This window comes from Lipotes vexillifer, unplaced genomic scaffold, assembly GCF_000442215.2.
Source record: "Lipotes vexillifer unplaced genomic scaffold, Lipotes_vexillifer_v1.1 scaffold896, whole genome shotgun sequence".
Taxonomy (NCBI): Eukaryota; Metazoa; Chordata; class Mammalia; order Artiodactyla; family Lipotidae; genus Lipotes; species Lipotes vexillifer.
Window position 1 is genome coordinate 128,065 of NW_006778096.1, and position 17,421 is coordinate 145,485.

Here is a 17,421-nt window from a genome sequence, read left to right on the forward strand (position 1 = left end):
TGGTACTGATGAACCTAGTGGCAGGGCAGGAATAAAGACGTAGACATAGAGAATGGACTTGAGGACACGGGGAGGAGGGGGAAGCTGGGGTGAAGTGAGAGTAGCAACGACACATATACACTACCAAGTATAAAATAGCTAGTGGGAAGCAGCAGCATAGCACAGGGAGTTCAGCTCAGTGCTTTGCAATAACCTAGAGGGGTGGGATAGGGAGGGTGGGAGGGAGGCTCAAGAGGGAGGGGATATGGGTATGTATGTGTGCATGTGGCTGATTCACTCTGTTGTGTGACAGAGGCTAGTGCAGTATTGTGTAGTTATACTCCAATAAAGATCTATTAAAAAAAATCAGCTGACACACACACACACACACACACACACAAAAGAGTGATCACTTCAAGATAGTACACATAGATGCTCTCTACTGGTGATATAAAAATGGAGATCTGAAACTGAAATTCAATAACTTATTTTTTGAGATCTTCAAATTAACTGTAAACTCTTTAAAATAAACATATGATACATTATATATATAAACATGTAAGTATATAAGATATATGTCATATATACTGATGAGAGTATTAATAAATATGAGTGTACACTCTATAAATGGGATGAATGAGGATGTTACAGTAAGATGTGCAGTGTTTGATTATAGGTACTTTCCCTCTCTATATATGAGGTAAAAAAGAGGATAACCATAGTACCTACTTCATAAAACTATTGTGATAAATAAATGGGATAATACATTTAAAATAATAAGAACAGGGCTTCCCTGGTGGCGCAGTCGTTGAGAGTCCGCCTGCCGATGCAGGGTACACGGGTTCGCGCCCCGGTCCGGGAAGATCCCACATGCCGCGGAGCGGCTGGGCCCGTGAGCCATGGCCGCTGAGCCTGCGAGTCCGGAGCCTGTGCTCCGCAATGGGAGAGGCCGCAACAGTGAGAGGCCCGCGCATCGCAAAAATAACAATAAGAAGAAGAAGAACAATGCTTAGCCTATAGGAGGTCCTAGATCAATGTTATATAACATGATCATCATTCCCACCACCACATCCATCATCATCATCATTATCATCATCACCATCTTCACCATCTTCACCACCAAGTACAACAGGTGATTTCCATCTCTATATTTGCCTTTGGATACCAAGTAGTCCCACTGGACATATCACAGCCTGATAAGAAAAGAACAAAGGCAAACTTAATAGGCAAATAACCCTTTCCTGTCATGTGGAGGCCAAATGGTATCATGCTCCATTGCACTGATTTCACAGTGATTCAAAGAGAAGACTGTTAGGACAATGTTGAGTCATCTCTCAGCACATGGTAGTACTGAAGAGTCATTCCCACTCTCCCATTATCGGGTTAGAAGTAAGAATAGAAATTTATTTCTAGTCTTTGGTCTATGTGTATATCTATATTATTAACATTAAAATGGTAACATTTAACCCTGAAATCAATGAGAAATGTTTCACTTTAAAGGGTGAAATATCTACCACAGAAGTATAAGAAATAGTTCAACAATAGAAGGAAGATCACTTGTCTGTCCGTCCACATAACTGACAGGTTGATAAAAGCATTGGACTGTCAATGGATCTTAAATTCTCTAAGCCATAAATTTTTTCTGGCAAAGTGAATGAGTTTATCTTAGAAGTCTCATGAGGCTCTAACAGTTGGTGATTCAATACATTACACAGAAATTATATCATCTTAATGTGAGCCATAAATATACATACTGCTTTTTGATCAATGTGGATATCAACAATGTTTAGTAGAATAAACATCAAAATAAAAATTAGGAAGAACAAAACTCTGCAAGCAGTAAGGGCAATCTCAAAGACATATCGGTCTACAATTTAAGGAGCTTACTATCATGGACTTAGGTAAATTTTAAGTGTTTTTTTCTACTTCCATAATAATAAAAGATGACATACCTGAGCTACTGTGATTCTGAATCCTATCTATGACCAGAAAAGCTACACATAAGCGTATGTAATGTACATCCATCTCCCTTAAGAGACTTCAGATACTAGGCTAATTAAAGTAAACATTATTCTATTCTTACTTTATAAATGCTTAATGTACTATTGAATCTTGATAAATATTTAATAATATTAGGAACCAACAGAGTGACAAAGTCATTTTCCCTTTATAGATACAGTGTTTTAACTGAAGTAAAGGAACTTTATCTATAAAGTCCAAATGTTCTATAACTAGAGTATTCAGAACCCATAATTGTTAAGAGGCCTCCATAGCGGTATCTATATTAGCATTTAAATGGAGCAATATTTTTTGAAACCAGTACCTCTGTTGAAATAATATGGTAGATTAACACAAAACAATCTGTTGAGCTATGATGTGACATTTTTCAATAAAATACATAAACTGCTTCAAAAAATTGCCCAGAATAGATTTAATCCATTTCTTTTATTTAATTTTAGTTCCAACTAAACTTTCTATTTCTCACTCCAGGAAAATTCCTTCATAGCTATTCTTAGTTAGAACTAATAAAACTGACATGTATATGTGCTTCTATGTAAGACTGTATATATATGTAGCTATAAAAAAAATCTGTGCAGTCTTTAAAGTTTGTTTTATGAGGAAGAACTGAAGACAAAATTAGATTTGCTTTTGACAGTGAGTTTCAAGCTTTCTATGGAAAAATAAAGTGATTTTTTCTTTGTTTTTGTTTTGTTTTTTTTTTTTTTGAAAGAATTTTATCCAAAACACCCCCTTCTTGTAAAATCTCTTCCCTAGCTCTTCTAGTTAGCTGGGATTACATAAACTGAATTTGAGGTATAAGCCATGGTTTGGGGTGCTTTTTGCATACCATGTGTACTGTGAAGTAGAAAAAGTTCCTTCATGGACCGAGCAAGGAAAGGAGAAGGAACATGTGTGTGAAAAAGAAAATGTGTCATCTTCCTTGGTCCCGCACCCTTGTATCTTCCTAATAGACCCTCCTCCTTTTCGCAATGTATGTTTTGATTTCTTGAAACTTAAGGTTTCTGAATGACAAATTTTATAATACAAAAATTTCTAGAGACTAAATAAATATGTAGGAAAATGGATAAGGCTAATTATTGAATTTCTTTCTTTCAACTAAAACTGTAAACTCTCCTAAGTAGAAAGTATATAAATATCTTGAGATCTTTTTTTGAAGAAGATAGTAATTTCAAGGACATACTATCCAAATGGTGGGTTAAGACAATTGATTTTTCTCATGCTATTACCAGAGTTTATAAATATTTGTTCACAGTGAGATTTATTCAGAATTGGTTGAGGTTGTCAGATGGATATTAGATGAAAAATTTAAGCTATGCTCAGATGGACTGAATATAAATAAAGAAGTAGGTTTAATTTTCAGATTATCTTTGATATCACTTAGCTATCTAAATATCATTTAGAAGTTTGTTATTTTTTAATTCAATGTTTTGGAAAATGCAAAAGTGTTTCAATTCAAAGCACTGTAGAGAATTTTAGCACAGGATTAAGATCTGCTGTAACTCTATGTTCAGAATATCAGAACAAAGCTTAATTTCAACATTGCATTCCCCAAGATATAACTTCCAATCAGGTATAAAAATGACTTCTTGTTGTCACTGCTGTTTTTAAAGCACTTAATCTTGATGCTTACTCCCTACTTCAAAGATGGGACACCTGCTCAATTCAGAAAAGCCTGTGCTAGACAATGCATATGACTGAATGATATCAAGTAATGACCCCTGGTCTGTTGTCTAGGGATAAACTATTGTTGGTTCAGTAGATTACACTCATTCATTTCTACACTTCAACACAGAAGAGCATGTATTTTATAGGGCATCACAGTTACTTAAATGTCTTAGGAAATGTCTCTATACATAACCATGTGATCAATACGAACAAACTTAAAAATAATGATTTCATCTCTTTTTGTTGTTGTCAGTATTGTGCCTATATCTTTGCACATGTTAAAGCGATTAAATAAGAAGTCATTAGACTGAGGTGGCACTAATGCCTTGGTGGCCTATATAAGCAAATCAAAACCTACGCCAGAGTCAATTCCGTAAAGGCATTCATATCTCAGAAAAAAAAATTTAAGAACCACCAATCACAAACAGCAAACTAGGCTTTCCCAAATAAGGCAATGACTTAAGCTACAGCCAATCAACGTCCTTGCTGTGCTTCCAGGTCTGCCCTGCCCTATGAAAGCATTTCCCCTAACTCCAGTCGGCAGAGCACTGCTAGTCACTTTTGATTTGGCCACTGCAGGATTAAAATCTATCTAATCAAGTAAACTCTTGAAAATTCTAATCTAGCTCAGTTTATCTTTTAACATAAAGAAAGATTATAAGAGAGGAAATGGTTTGGACCAAATTGTAGATACGCTTTTCACAGCCAATGCATTCAACACTGGGTGAAAAACACACATGTGGAGTAGAAAGAGCATATTTATCTGACCCAAAAGACTAAACTAACATTTTATCAGATATAATTCTAGATAATTTGAATGTTGGCTAATAGCATTCAGGTAAGAAACCTGTCTAACCAGTTCTGCTATTTTCTAGATAAGGGCAGATAAATTCCAAATTCTAAAATCCCCTTTGCCACTGTAGTCAGAGAAGATACTGATGATGTTACACAAAAAGCATCCTGTTTTTTTTCTTGTTACTTTCTAAGGCAGGATTAAGAACCTAAGTTTAGGTTTAAACCCCAGTTTAGATTCAATCATGAATTTATTACTCCAGCAATAAAGAGTTAACATTAAAGATATTACTCTCATTTTGATGAAGAAAGCATAGTATAGATGGAACAATATGTTGATTTCAGATTAAAAAAAGAGCAGGACTGTAGAGTCCTGGGTTTAGAAACATAAGCGATTCTGGTGTGGCAGATATAATTTTATCTTCCTCAAACCAATTCATTTTTCCACTCATCACACAAGAAGAATATATTACCAGTTACCTCTTGCTGCTAAGTGTAACTTTGTTCTGGCCACAGGAATATGACATTTTAAGCCTGGTTTCTGAAATGTCCTCTATTCTCTCGCATAATTATTGGCCGCAGTCCTCAGGGGTGAATTCAAAGAGTTACAATATGACAAAGCCATACAGTAGAAGAAGTCTGGATACTTGTATCATTATACAGATTCTGTGGATTTCATGAATCAGGTGAGCAGAAACTCTGCATGCCTTTCATTCTTTCTGGAGATTCTGGATTTGATCTGTGGAGACTGAATGATGAAATTCTGTGTTGTCACTCTTAGGGCAAAAGTGAGGGCAAAAGTGAGGGCGTTCTATGTATAAAAAGAAAGATGAAATGTAACATTTGGAAAAAGGGATGGAGGAGATGCCTCAGAGACTCACTTGACCTTCATTAAACTATGAAATTAGAAATTGTTTTAAGACACTGAGATTTTGGGTTTTTTTATTAGAGAAATTATGATTTGTCCCTCTTAACACACACAAAAATACTGATGGCAGTATTTTAAAAATGGTATTTAGAGCAAAATAACCCTTTTGAAAAGTATGACTGAAAAACGTATAATTATTGTAAACTTTGAATATTTAGAGACAGAATTCTCTGTGCATAGTAATATGGATACTAATTAAAGGGTATGGTCAGCCAAGAACGTGATAATGTGGACATGAACAGTGTGAATTAGGCACAAGAGGATCAGTAATAGAAGAGAAATTCAAAACAAAAGAGAACAGAGTTAGTGCAGGGTTTTAAAATGTCATAGTTAGGAGGAAATTAAAAATTAGTATTTGAACCCCCATAGCCTATCATTTAGATTTCTGTGCATATGGGATTGATTTACTAATAAAATATTCATCTAGGTCCTACCACCATCTTAGATTAAATTTTTTGTCTTAATTTATAGAAAATTTATATACATTGTATTTCATTGTGTGACTCCCACTGATTTCTCCCTTAACATTTTCATTAACCTCCTCATTAAGAAGCATTCCTAATATTATTAATTGTTATTTGGTAGGCCACATCTGACATGTGCAGTAGGGATAATATTGCCAAATTGGGCAAACAAGTTGAAAACAACACTGTGCATGGTCTAACCTAAGAAAGATTACTGTTCACTGTGCATTACACTCTAGGAAGTTTAAAGATTATTAAGGGAAATAATATGTCTTTAGTGTAGAATCATTATCATAATTCCATCTGTTATTATTTTTAAAAGTGTTATGGGAATAACACTTGATCAGGTACTCCTTAGAATTAAGTATATCCCAGATATAAATCGTTTTCTTACAGGTACATTTTTCAATTCCTTAGAATTAGGTATATCCCAGATATAAATCATTTTCTTATAGGTACATTTCTCAATTACCTGCTTTGTATTGTTTCTTTCAGTGAAACACCAAAAATGCCTAAGCAATCTTAAAATGAATAGTTTGTTCGTATATAATATACTCATCAACAGGAAGTAAAATACAGATGCAAATAAAATCTTATACTCCTACTCTTTTTTTCTAGCAGCATCAGTGGTTCTGATAATGATCCGCTCTATTTTTCTTCATGATAATAACAATCTTTGACATTGTCTCATCCACAAACTCACATTATTATCCAGGCTGCATGCTGTAAATATGTTATCAAGCCTTCCTTTGGAGCATCTGGAACACCCTGGTTTTATTGTCTAAGAAAATACACAAAAGCAGAACATACAAAGCTACACACAATATTGGAACTGAGGTCAGTATCACTGGGCTAATATGTCAGTGGAAAGTGGGAAGCTAATTCAGGGTTCTGTTCCTTCCATCTCTATAGACAAGCCATTCCTTCAAGTTGTGAATCTTTGCTTTGTTTCCATATGTTTGTGGTGGGAATAGAGTGGGGGTAGTTCATTGTAATTATCTTTAGAGGACAAGGAAAACAGAAAATTAAGCTAAATATTAAAGTAATTAAGGACAAAATCATTGCTTTCAATTCTGAGATCATTCTTTCTATGTAATTTGAACAGTTTATAGACAAAATTGCCTAACTGAAAATGCAGCTTTGGTTATTTTAATTCCTCATTTGACTCACAGTGACCAAATTTTCATTGTTTGGAGCCAGGGAATTTGTGTCCACCACCATAATTTGTGAGGCGTAAAACTGAGGCATGCTTTTAATTTGCATTCTTATATTTGTTCAAGCAATGCAACATCCTCCAAAGATGTTATTATTCATTCCTTATCATTCTGTCTTTCATGCATGGGAGTCAAATGCTCAATGGAGGAAAAACTTCCATGAAGTCAAAGTCTTTACCAATTATTTCATTATCATATTGGTTTTAATAATGGTTTTACTGGAAGACAATTCTGGACTTCTCAAGAAATAGAATTTTTAAAAATTTTAAATGTGGAATATAATAGCATAATTTTATTACAAGATTTGTTTTTTCAACTGGCCTAAGGGTTAGAGGAAAATGGATAAATGAGTTTCTGACTGTTGGTGATTTAATGTACCATCTGTTTGAAGGAAAAATATTCACAGTATTTTAAAGCCTTCTTTGAAAATTCTATTTAATAGCTACTACACAAATATCTGTCGATCTAATTCACATAAAGTAACTTCTATGAGGGTAGGAACAGGGTTTTTGTGGCTCACTGTCAATTTCCAATAAGGAAATTAATGGCACAAAATAGACTCCTGATAAATAAATGCTATTTAAATTTTAACTAGCTGGATGGACAAAATGAAAGAGCAATGGGCTCATATTTTTATAAATTCAGAACTGTACAATACCTTTCACAAACTTGTCATATAAAACATACTTTCTTTGGCCATCAATTTCCTTACTTATAAATGAGGGATTCTACTGTTCAGTTTCTATGACAGCTTTTGCTCCAAAGAAGTTTGTTCTAGCTTCATCCCAAGATTCCCACTTGCAACAATGTGTGGCTGACAAAGATATGAGTCCCCAGGCCTCATTCACAGCCGCCACCTCCCACATTGCTAGAGATAGTCTTCCTCGCCCTCTCTTGCTCTAATCCGTCAGTGACCTTAGGTGTTTGGTATCAACATAGAGTGTTTAACAGGCTCATCTCTCTGACACAGAAGCCATAGAGGAAATTGGACTGATGATTTTCTCTCTCCCTGGATCCTTAAGGGAGTTATTAAAATAGCACTTGTGTTGAAAACGGAAACTTTTTTTCAAATTAGGCAGACTAAGCAAATAGAACAGAAGTGAAACAGGGTACTTTAGGGATATGTGCCAAAAACTTACGTAGGCTTCCTTAAAATAAAGTGCATTTTCTGCCTCAAGATAAGAAGCATATTCTTCCAAATAACCTGGAGTTTACTGATCCATAGTTCAGGCCCAGGTTAAATTATTTTTCCATGGAAAGCATTTACATAAACTACCCTTATAACAAACTAATGTCACGTTCCCTATGCCATTATACTTAAATGAAATATTTAGTTAGTAAGACATAACTCACGCTAAGGTGGTTAATTTTACTACATTGTACATGATGCAAGCATGGAAATTATGTTAATAAAAGAATAATATTTTATTCTCATTTGGTTGATAATTACACATAGGATGATACCCAAAAAAGTAAGAGTGCACACTCTCTGGAATTAAATTCTTACAACATTTAAACATTTATTTTTTTCCTTATATGCATTACAACAGCCAATTTCTAAAATCTGACAAATAAAATGAAAATTTACCATGAATGAACCCCTGTCCTAGTCTCCCTTTGCTGATGCTTCTTTAATTTCTTGATGACTTGATATTTTCGTCACAAAACATAATAGATGCATTTAGGAAAAGTAGAATTATGGGGTCAAGATGATGTGCATTTCATCCAAGTTGAAAACTGAAAAACACATCTTTCTCATTTGATAATCATTAAACTGATTAAATAAACAACAACAAAACTTCCTTTTTTAAAACTCTTTTATTTTAAAAATTCTAATATTAAATTTAGCTCTTTAAGACCTTTCAAATTTCTTGGACTCTCCCAAATTTTATTTGACTTATTAGGGATATTTTGGCTTTATCCCTTTAGACTTCTTTTTTTCACTTCCTGTGTGCTTTTTTAAAAAAATTTTTATTGGAGTATAGTTGATTTACAATGTTGTGTTAGTTTCAGATGTACAAGCAAAGTGAATAAGTTATACATATGCACATATCCACTCTTTTTCAGATTCTTTTCCCATATAGGTCATTACAGAGTATTGAGTACAGTTCTCTGTGCTATAAAGTAGGTTCTTATTAGTTATCCATTTTATATATAGTAGTGTGTACATGTCATCCCCAATCTCCCAATTTATCCCTCCCCCCCATTTTCCCTCTGGTAACCATAAGTTTGTCTTCTACATCTGTGACTCTATTTCTGTTTTGTAAATAAGTTCACTTGTATTCTTTTTTTTTAGATTCCACATATAAGTTGAATGAAATTTGTGTTTCTCTGTCTGACTTACTTCACTCAGTATGACATCTCTAGGTCCATCCATATTGCTGCACATGGCATTATTTCCCTTTAGACTGTTAATAACAATGTCAGGTAAGGTTGCAACTCTGCATTAGGAGACTAGAATCATAAGTTATAATCCCAACTCTACCAAATGATATTTGTCTTACTACTTGTTTTCATCTTTTCATTATAAAATTATGGGTTGCAACTACATCTCTAAGGCCTTCTTGATCTCCAATTAACAAAAAGAAAGCAAATTACATTTTGTGGATTTATTATGCTTCAGATTCTTTGCTAGGACAGGGGAAACCTAGGACAAAGATGAAACAATCTTTTTTTCCCAAATGGCCTTTGGAATCAATTGGGAAGGATATAGTTGAGTGTGGACTGAACATGGGAGTAGTCAACCATCTCCAGGTAACAACTGATTTCAGAGAGCAACCTTGAAGAAGAGACACACCTCACAGGAGTTGTTTATTTAATTTTATTTAATTTTTTTTTTTTTTTTTGCGGTACGCAGGCATCTCACTGTTGTGGTCTCTCCCGTTGTGGAGCACAGGCTCTGGACGCACAGGCTCAGCGGCCATGGCTCACGGGCCCAGCTGTTCCGCGGCATGTGGGATCCTCCCAGACCAGGGCACGAACCCACGTCCCCTGCATCGGCAGGCAGACTCTCAACCACTGCGCCACCAGGGAAGCCCCAGGAGTCGTTTTATACTCTCCTATTCTTCAATTGCTCCTCCTTTTACTGCGATGACTCTTCATCATCCATTATACTCTAGCAATCTCTTTCCCATCTTCCCCACCACAATTACCTGAACACACTAAGCTTATTCCTGCCTCCAGGCCTTTTTATTTTCTCTTCCTTCTGACTAGCTTGCTCTTTTACTGGCTCCTTTTAAAAGGAGGTATTTACTTTTTAATCAAAGTCTTATATATATACATATCTATCTATCTATATATATGCACACACACACACCTAATTTATAACTTGAAATGTATTAAAATGATTATAATAAAGAAAACAAAGACCTGCCTTCACAGGCAATTCACTTCAACTTTATAAGTTTCTTCTGGTTTATATCTATGTGTAACAACAAAGAAATTTGAGTTAAGGAAATATTCCATTTTATGAAAATCAACAAGAGAATGTATGAGAGAAACAGACAGGATCCAGCAAGAGATTTGTCTCTTACAAGTGCCAAGTGTATGTCTAGTTACTCAGAAAAATATGTGGTCACCAATTCCAGATTGAGGACTCTTATATATGTAACATGGAGCCTAAGAACCTTTTCACCTGGGTGATTTTAATTAGCAATAAAACCACACAAAGCACCTATTTTTTTACCTAGAAAATTAACTGAATCATTCTTTATGTAAGTTCTAGTAAATGAAGCTATAATTTACCTTTTATGAAAATAGAAAAACAAACTTACAAAGTTAATATCATACCCTAAAACTGACTCAATAATGTAATTCAATGTTTGTTTTCTAAACACCAGGAAATAGATTATACCAGGGAACTTCAAATTATTAGTCTAATTATAAACTGTATCTACTAAATATAATTTATAGAAAAAAATCACAAAGATCTCTCTCCTTTTCTAAAGCAACAGTACTATGTTTTGCATTATTCATTTTCCCATTTTTTGTTTTATTATTTATACACATTTCACAAATATATAGTGTATTTTATTAGTCTATCACTTTCCATAATAACAATTTTTGTCTAGCCAAGTAGACTGTAAATTCTTTGGGATTATGGAAAAGTTCAATTTTCTTTCCCCACAGAGTAACTTGCTTAGATTTTGTATCACAATAGGTATTTTTATTTATAGAAGAAAAAGAGGTCATAAAGAAAAATACACTTGGTTATTTTGAGTAGTTTACTCAAACCAAGTTTTTCATAATCATTGAAATATATTAAAACGCTAACAATTTGTACCATTAATCATTCCATTCATAATAATAGTAAAAGCATTCATTTTCCCCTAGAGTAGAACTCTTCCTTCTTCAACAGATGTAAGTGAACATCTAACTGGAACTGTACTTGAAAAAGTCACACCATTCTGCTATCAGCAAATACACAATCTGATTAGTTCTGACACCAAGACCTTTCTAGTAATCTAAAATATGATGTCTCATGCAAGTTACTGTTTAACAATCACACAGAAGGTTAAGTAGCAAAAAGAAGATTAGTGTTTTTGGATACCAGCAGTATATCATCAGCAATATTTCTGACAAATAAAAGTCATTAGTTTGCCAACATTTTTAATGAAATCATGATTAATAAATGCATCTCAAAGGTCTACATCAAAGTCAAGGCATTTGGGTGATAAATGTAAACATGCAGAATTTGCTTTGCCAAAAGCTGTGTGTTTCACTTACACAGCTCCACTGATTGATATGTCCATTATTCTAATACATAATTTATCACATCAAGGGGGACAATTCATTATGTGCATAGTATAACCAGGGAGTTCTAAACACCAAAACCTTTAGGAGACTTAACAGGTTGCCTAGGTACTCAAATTATTTTTTCATTATAAAGTGGAGACTTGAAAAAACATTAACAAAAATAGCATTTACCAAAACAAGACAAAGCCTCAAATGTTATAGTTTTAATTTACTTGAGAGCATTTGACACATTCTTTCCCCAGGTAACATTTCTATCGCCCTCTCTGTTTTCATTCCTTATGAGATGTCTATCTGTTGTTAAACTTAAATCAATAAGAAATGGGATGATGTCCCAATCCCTGTCAAATAAAAATTCTGTGGCTGTATTGCTTAAACTAGAAATAGCAGTATGTACCATTCTACTTCAAAGCTCATTGAATTAAATTATAGATTATGGCATTCCTCTCTCTATTTAAAACATGAGACGTGGAATAGTATAGCATGTTGGGTTTCCAATCATTCATTCTTTGATACAGTCATCTGCAAAACTCAAATCTACTGCCATATTTTGATGTAATCTAGAGCTCAAAAAATGAATTTAACAGATCCTATGAATATCTTATTAGGAAAAATACATGCTTTTGTTGAAGATAAAAACTGTGGTGATAGATGGGATATTCCTTTGAGTTTTTGATGTGTACTTGATTTTTAGAAAGCTAAGAATTTGAATATAACCTTCAGATAAACACAGAAGGCAGTATTACAGAAATGCCTTTACATTTTTAGACATAAAGTGAGAACAGATGACTGAGCATACTGATTAGTTGATAGTATCAAATTTTATGCCTCCACAGCTCACAATCATTTAACTGCACTTCCTTCATTCTCATCAGCAGAATCATAAAAAAAAGCCAACATTTAAAATTGTGTGTTTTTTTTAATTAGCAGAGATGCACTTAAGGATATCCAGTTCTGAATTACAACTTTAAAACTATAATTTAAAATTAAATTAATCTATTTCAACTTGATCTACAGAAATGATGTACCCATTTCAAGGATCAAATGTTTCACATTGTTTTCTTAAGGATATTATAAAAATTAAGTAATTGAAATGGTATATATTTATTTGATAACAGTGTTTAAGTAAGGAAAGCTGTCAGAAATTACACCAGGAGACATAACTTTGCAGGTTTATATCCACAAGATTATGTTTTTGATCTTTTGAGTGTCACTATAATCAAAACACCATAATCAAGAAACAGTCACAACATTAAAGACATTCTTTATCTACTCCTAAGATAGTTTTATTGATATATCCTGCTCCCCAAACTTTTTAATCAACTTTTATTCTGCCTTCAGTAAATTTAGTGGCTATTTTGGCATAGAGAGATATAGAATCAAAGCATTTTGGAGGCTTCTAAAACTGATTTACAAATCCTATCTTGAGTCCCCACTTTTGAATTTTAGTTTGGTAAAGTCATTGCCATTATAACTGCATTACTTTACACTCCAAATAGATCATTTAACTCACTATTTGGATAGGGATTATCAATGGGGTGAAAGAAAAGTCTAAATATTTCAAATATTTTAGTTTAGTATATTTTATTTGCATCTGTAAATATTTATTTAGTGTTTCAGTTCATAGAATTAGTATCTCTCCTGGTCTTTTGCCTCAACCACCTGTGCCTTCTTTCAGGCCTGTAGCACCAGAGCACCTGCTTCTGAGAGGAGTTATTTGATCCCTCACACAGGTATTTGTCAGCTGTGTCTCTAAATGATTATGTAAACCATTTCAAGGTGTGAGAGCAAAGGACTTGTCTCACCTACACCTTTGTCCATAATGTTACGAACTGAAGTTTGTGTCGCCCCCAAAATTCATATGTTGAAAATCGAATCCCAATGTGATGGTATTTGGAGGTGGGGCCTTTAGAAGATAATTAGATCATGAGGGTGGAGCCCTCATGAATGGGATTAGTGTCCTTATAAGAAGAGGCCAGAGAGCTAGCTTGCTTTCTGCCATGTGAAGACACAGCAATAAGATGGTTGTCGGCAACCAGGAAGAGTTCTCACCAGACACTGAATCAGCCTGTACCTTGATCTTGGAATTCCCAGCCCACAGTACTGTGAAAAATAAATTTCTTTTGTTGATAAGCCACCCACTTTATGGTATCTTATTACAGCAGCACAAGCTAAGTCAATAATATCTGCTGAATTTTAAACAAGATACAGTCAATTTGCTCTCATTAAAATTTGTCTTTAAAAGTGTTCTATTCATTTATATTTATTAATATTTATTTTAATTTTTAAAAATACATTTGCCTTTTTAATCAACCGATGCTTTCAGTTTGAATCAATCACACTATTTAAGTGATCAAACATTTCTGAATGGATCAAAGACGTGTATGTCATCAAAGACAGTGAAGTAGAGTGGGAAAGTGTACAGAGGCATCAGATCCCTAGGTTAAAATTTCGTCTTGCTCTCCACTGAGCAGCCTTGAGTAATGACCTACTCTCTCTAAACTCCAGTGTCCCATAAAATCAGAGGTTAATTTTATAATCTCAACTCTAAGATAACTTATGAAATGGCTGATGATCCATTGAAGTAATGGGTCTGTATCCAAAATTCATAGGATATTTGTCTTTATTTTCTAAAAGAACTATAATACAATTTGAAAATAAATAGAATAGATTAAAGACTAGAAATAGTTCCTTCTCTATAGTTACTGTGCTAACAATAACCAGAAAGCAAAGAGGACACTTGATAAGAGAATCTATTGATTTTTTCCCCCAATTATGCTAGGCAGATTCTGTTTATCCACTCTCTTAAACGGATATGAATATGAATTCCCAGAGTTATTTTTAACAAGATTTCAGGGAAAGGTTTCCATCTCACTGCACTAACAGGATTTGCATGTAGTTGACAGCTGCAGCACATAAATTAAATAAAATTTTATTGATGTGCTAAAAACATGCCATTTACACAAAATATAGCTAAGCCAACGTTTATTTTAAATGAAACAGAAAACAAGAAACATTTGCCCTGAACCAAATGTTAGTATCTGCTAGCAAAATACTTGTTTGCTTATTTGATTTCATTTTATTTTTGCATGTGTGCTTTGCAAAAGCAATAAGCAAATGAATTAAATGTGAAATTTTAGTCATGAAATAGTTGCTCCTATATGTCTCTAAAATAGATTACTTGAATAAATAGTTTAAAAGTTAAAGCAGGAAACTGAACAGAAAATGACAAGACCTGAGTACTAGTTCTCACTCTGTTATTAATTAACTGTATTTCTTATGTGAATTGAATGCTTTCTTTCTTCACTGTTGGGTTCCTTATTGTTAAAAATGAGGTTTTTCAAAGTCCTCTGCTAACTATAAAATTCCATAGTACCATCATAATTTAAAACTGAACAGAATCATACTGCCAAGGAGGAATAATTTACATCGGAAATAGCTTAACACAGGGAGCATCTTGTTCACAAAATGTTCATGTATTTGTTGCCATCTCTCATTTGCTTTTCAGCAATTTAGTCAAACATGATTCATAAATTTATCTAAAATGTTATGATCAGCACATTTTATAAAGCAAAACAAAACAACAACAGCAACACCCAGAAACATTCTTCGATGAACTGCTCATGAAGGCAAATCAGAAGTCCACATTTCAAATCCAGAAGACCCACGGTATCGCGTACTTCACACATTGAATGAAACACTTTCACAAAATCAGCTCAGTAAGTTTCCAAATTGCTAAGGAAATTTCTTCAGTTAATCCAGGAAGAGCATATGGCTACAGGCCAACAGAAAATGCATTTCCAAAAAATAGGGGGAAAAAGTCTTGATATTGGCCGTTATGCAATAAAACCAAAGGCCAGCTTTCGACACATCAAGAACTGAGGATGAGATGGTAAAAGTGGTAAGTTTTGCCATGAGGTAGCACACACATGAATCAGTGATAGAAGCAGAAGCTATGTTGTTGATAGCTCTTACGCTCTTAGGCTGCTTTGCAAAATACTACAGCTAATGGGGTTGGGAGAGAATGATACAGAGAGAGTCAACTGTTTTACCCAGAATGCCAAGGGCCAGATATAGGTAAAGATGAGTTGGAAAGAAATGTGGCTCATGTGAATTCTCAATTACACACGACACATATCTTTCCTGTTAAAGCAATGACATGGACAATTGTATATCTGCATATTTTACATTCAAATAAAGCCAGTTCTGTCATCTGCAATAATTTCAAAGTATATAGCCACGCAGCCAAAAACCAAACAAAAAACAGCAAAGCATAAAGTATAGAAGAAAAATGATAGTTAGCCCAGTATTTTATACCCAGAAGTCTACCTTTCATGAATAGAGGCAAAATGACACTTGAAGGTATATAAAAACTGAAACCTTAGAATACATGATCTCTCATTTAAAGAGCTAGAAACAGATGTACTTCAGCTAGAAGAAAAGTAAATCCAGAGGAAAAGCACATGAAACAATATTAAAAATAACAAATATGAATGAACATTAAATGAACCATTTCTAAGAAACAGAAAAACTTAACAAAAAATATACTTCCAGTTATGGTTTTCTTCTTTAGCTACATACAGAAGATGACAATGTTAACAGTGTATGCAGTAGGAAGTATAGGTTTTGGTGAGAAAGAAAAAGGTGTGCAGATGATTAAGAAATTTACAAAGGTAGAGATGCCAAGGTACAGATATAGCATATGGTTCAGTAACGGCAGTAAGAATAGTAAAGATACAGTGCATTTGGTGACTATTATAGTTAAATCTACAATGTTTAACAACAAAAAGACATACTAATAATAATATTAGTATTTATATAAGATCTACTTAATTTTCTAAATAAACTATTACAATAAACACCATTATTTTTCAATCCTTTTTCCCCCTTTATTTTCAATAGATTTTAGTGTCAGTATATTTCTGTGTCCTATATTTCTAGTCCAATATACCTTGCAGTGACAAAATATAATTTTTGTCAGAAGAAGCTTTTTATTGAAATGTGATGAGGAAATATGACTTCTATATGTCAAGGAAATATGATGATAAAACAAACACAATTTGTTATTTTAAGCATTTCTTTCCAAATGGAAGACTTTCAGCTGTAGAAAGTATTTGTTTTACTCTTAGGGGGTTGTGCACCCTATAGAGAATAAATGCATAGAGAATGTAATCTTTTTTGGGCCTCCATTTTAATCACACACTTGCCTAATCTTCATTTAATTCCTTGGGGGCACTAGTCATCCTTCAAGAATGCCTTATTGTAATTAAAAAAATACACTGGGTTTGATATGTTGACTTTGCAGATATTTTTGTTGGGAGTGTTGTACTCAAGCATAATATAAGTGGAGTACATTATAATTACATTTATATTATGAACACTGCAAATGAACAGAGGTCACAGAATTACAATCTATAGGTTTCGCAGATATCTCACACATCTGTTACTGCTTCATTAAAGCCATTACATGTATATGTATATATGTCACTAAGGAAATGCATTTAAAAATATTTTCCTGAGGAAGGTAGAGCAGGGAAAGTTGTGCATTTTTCAACCATCAAAATATCTAGGGGCAAAAATATTCAAGGAAATGCAGGCTAGAGTA

The 17,421-nt window shown here is 33.8% G+C and overlaps 1 pseudogene; it reads left to right on the plus strand.

Annotated features, from left to right (window-relative positions):
• Positions 1–1,025: 1,025 nt before the first annotated feature.
• Positions 1,026–17,421, plus strand: part of LOC103085867 (paraplegin pseudogene) — a 47,542-nt pseudogene continuing 31,146 nt past the window's right edge.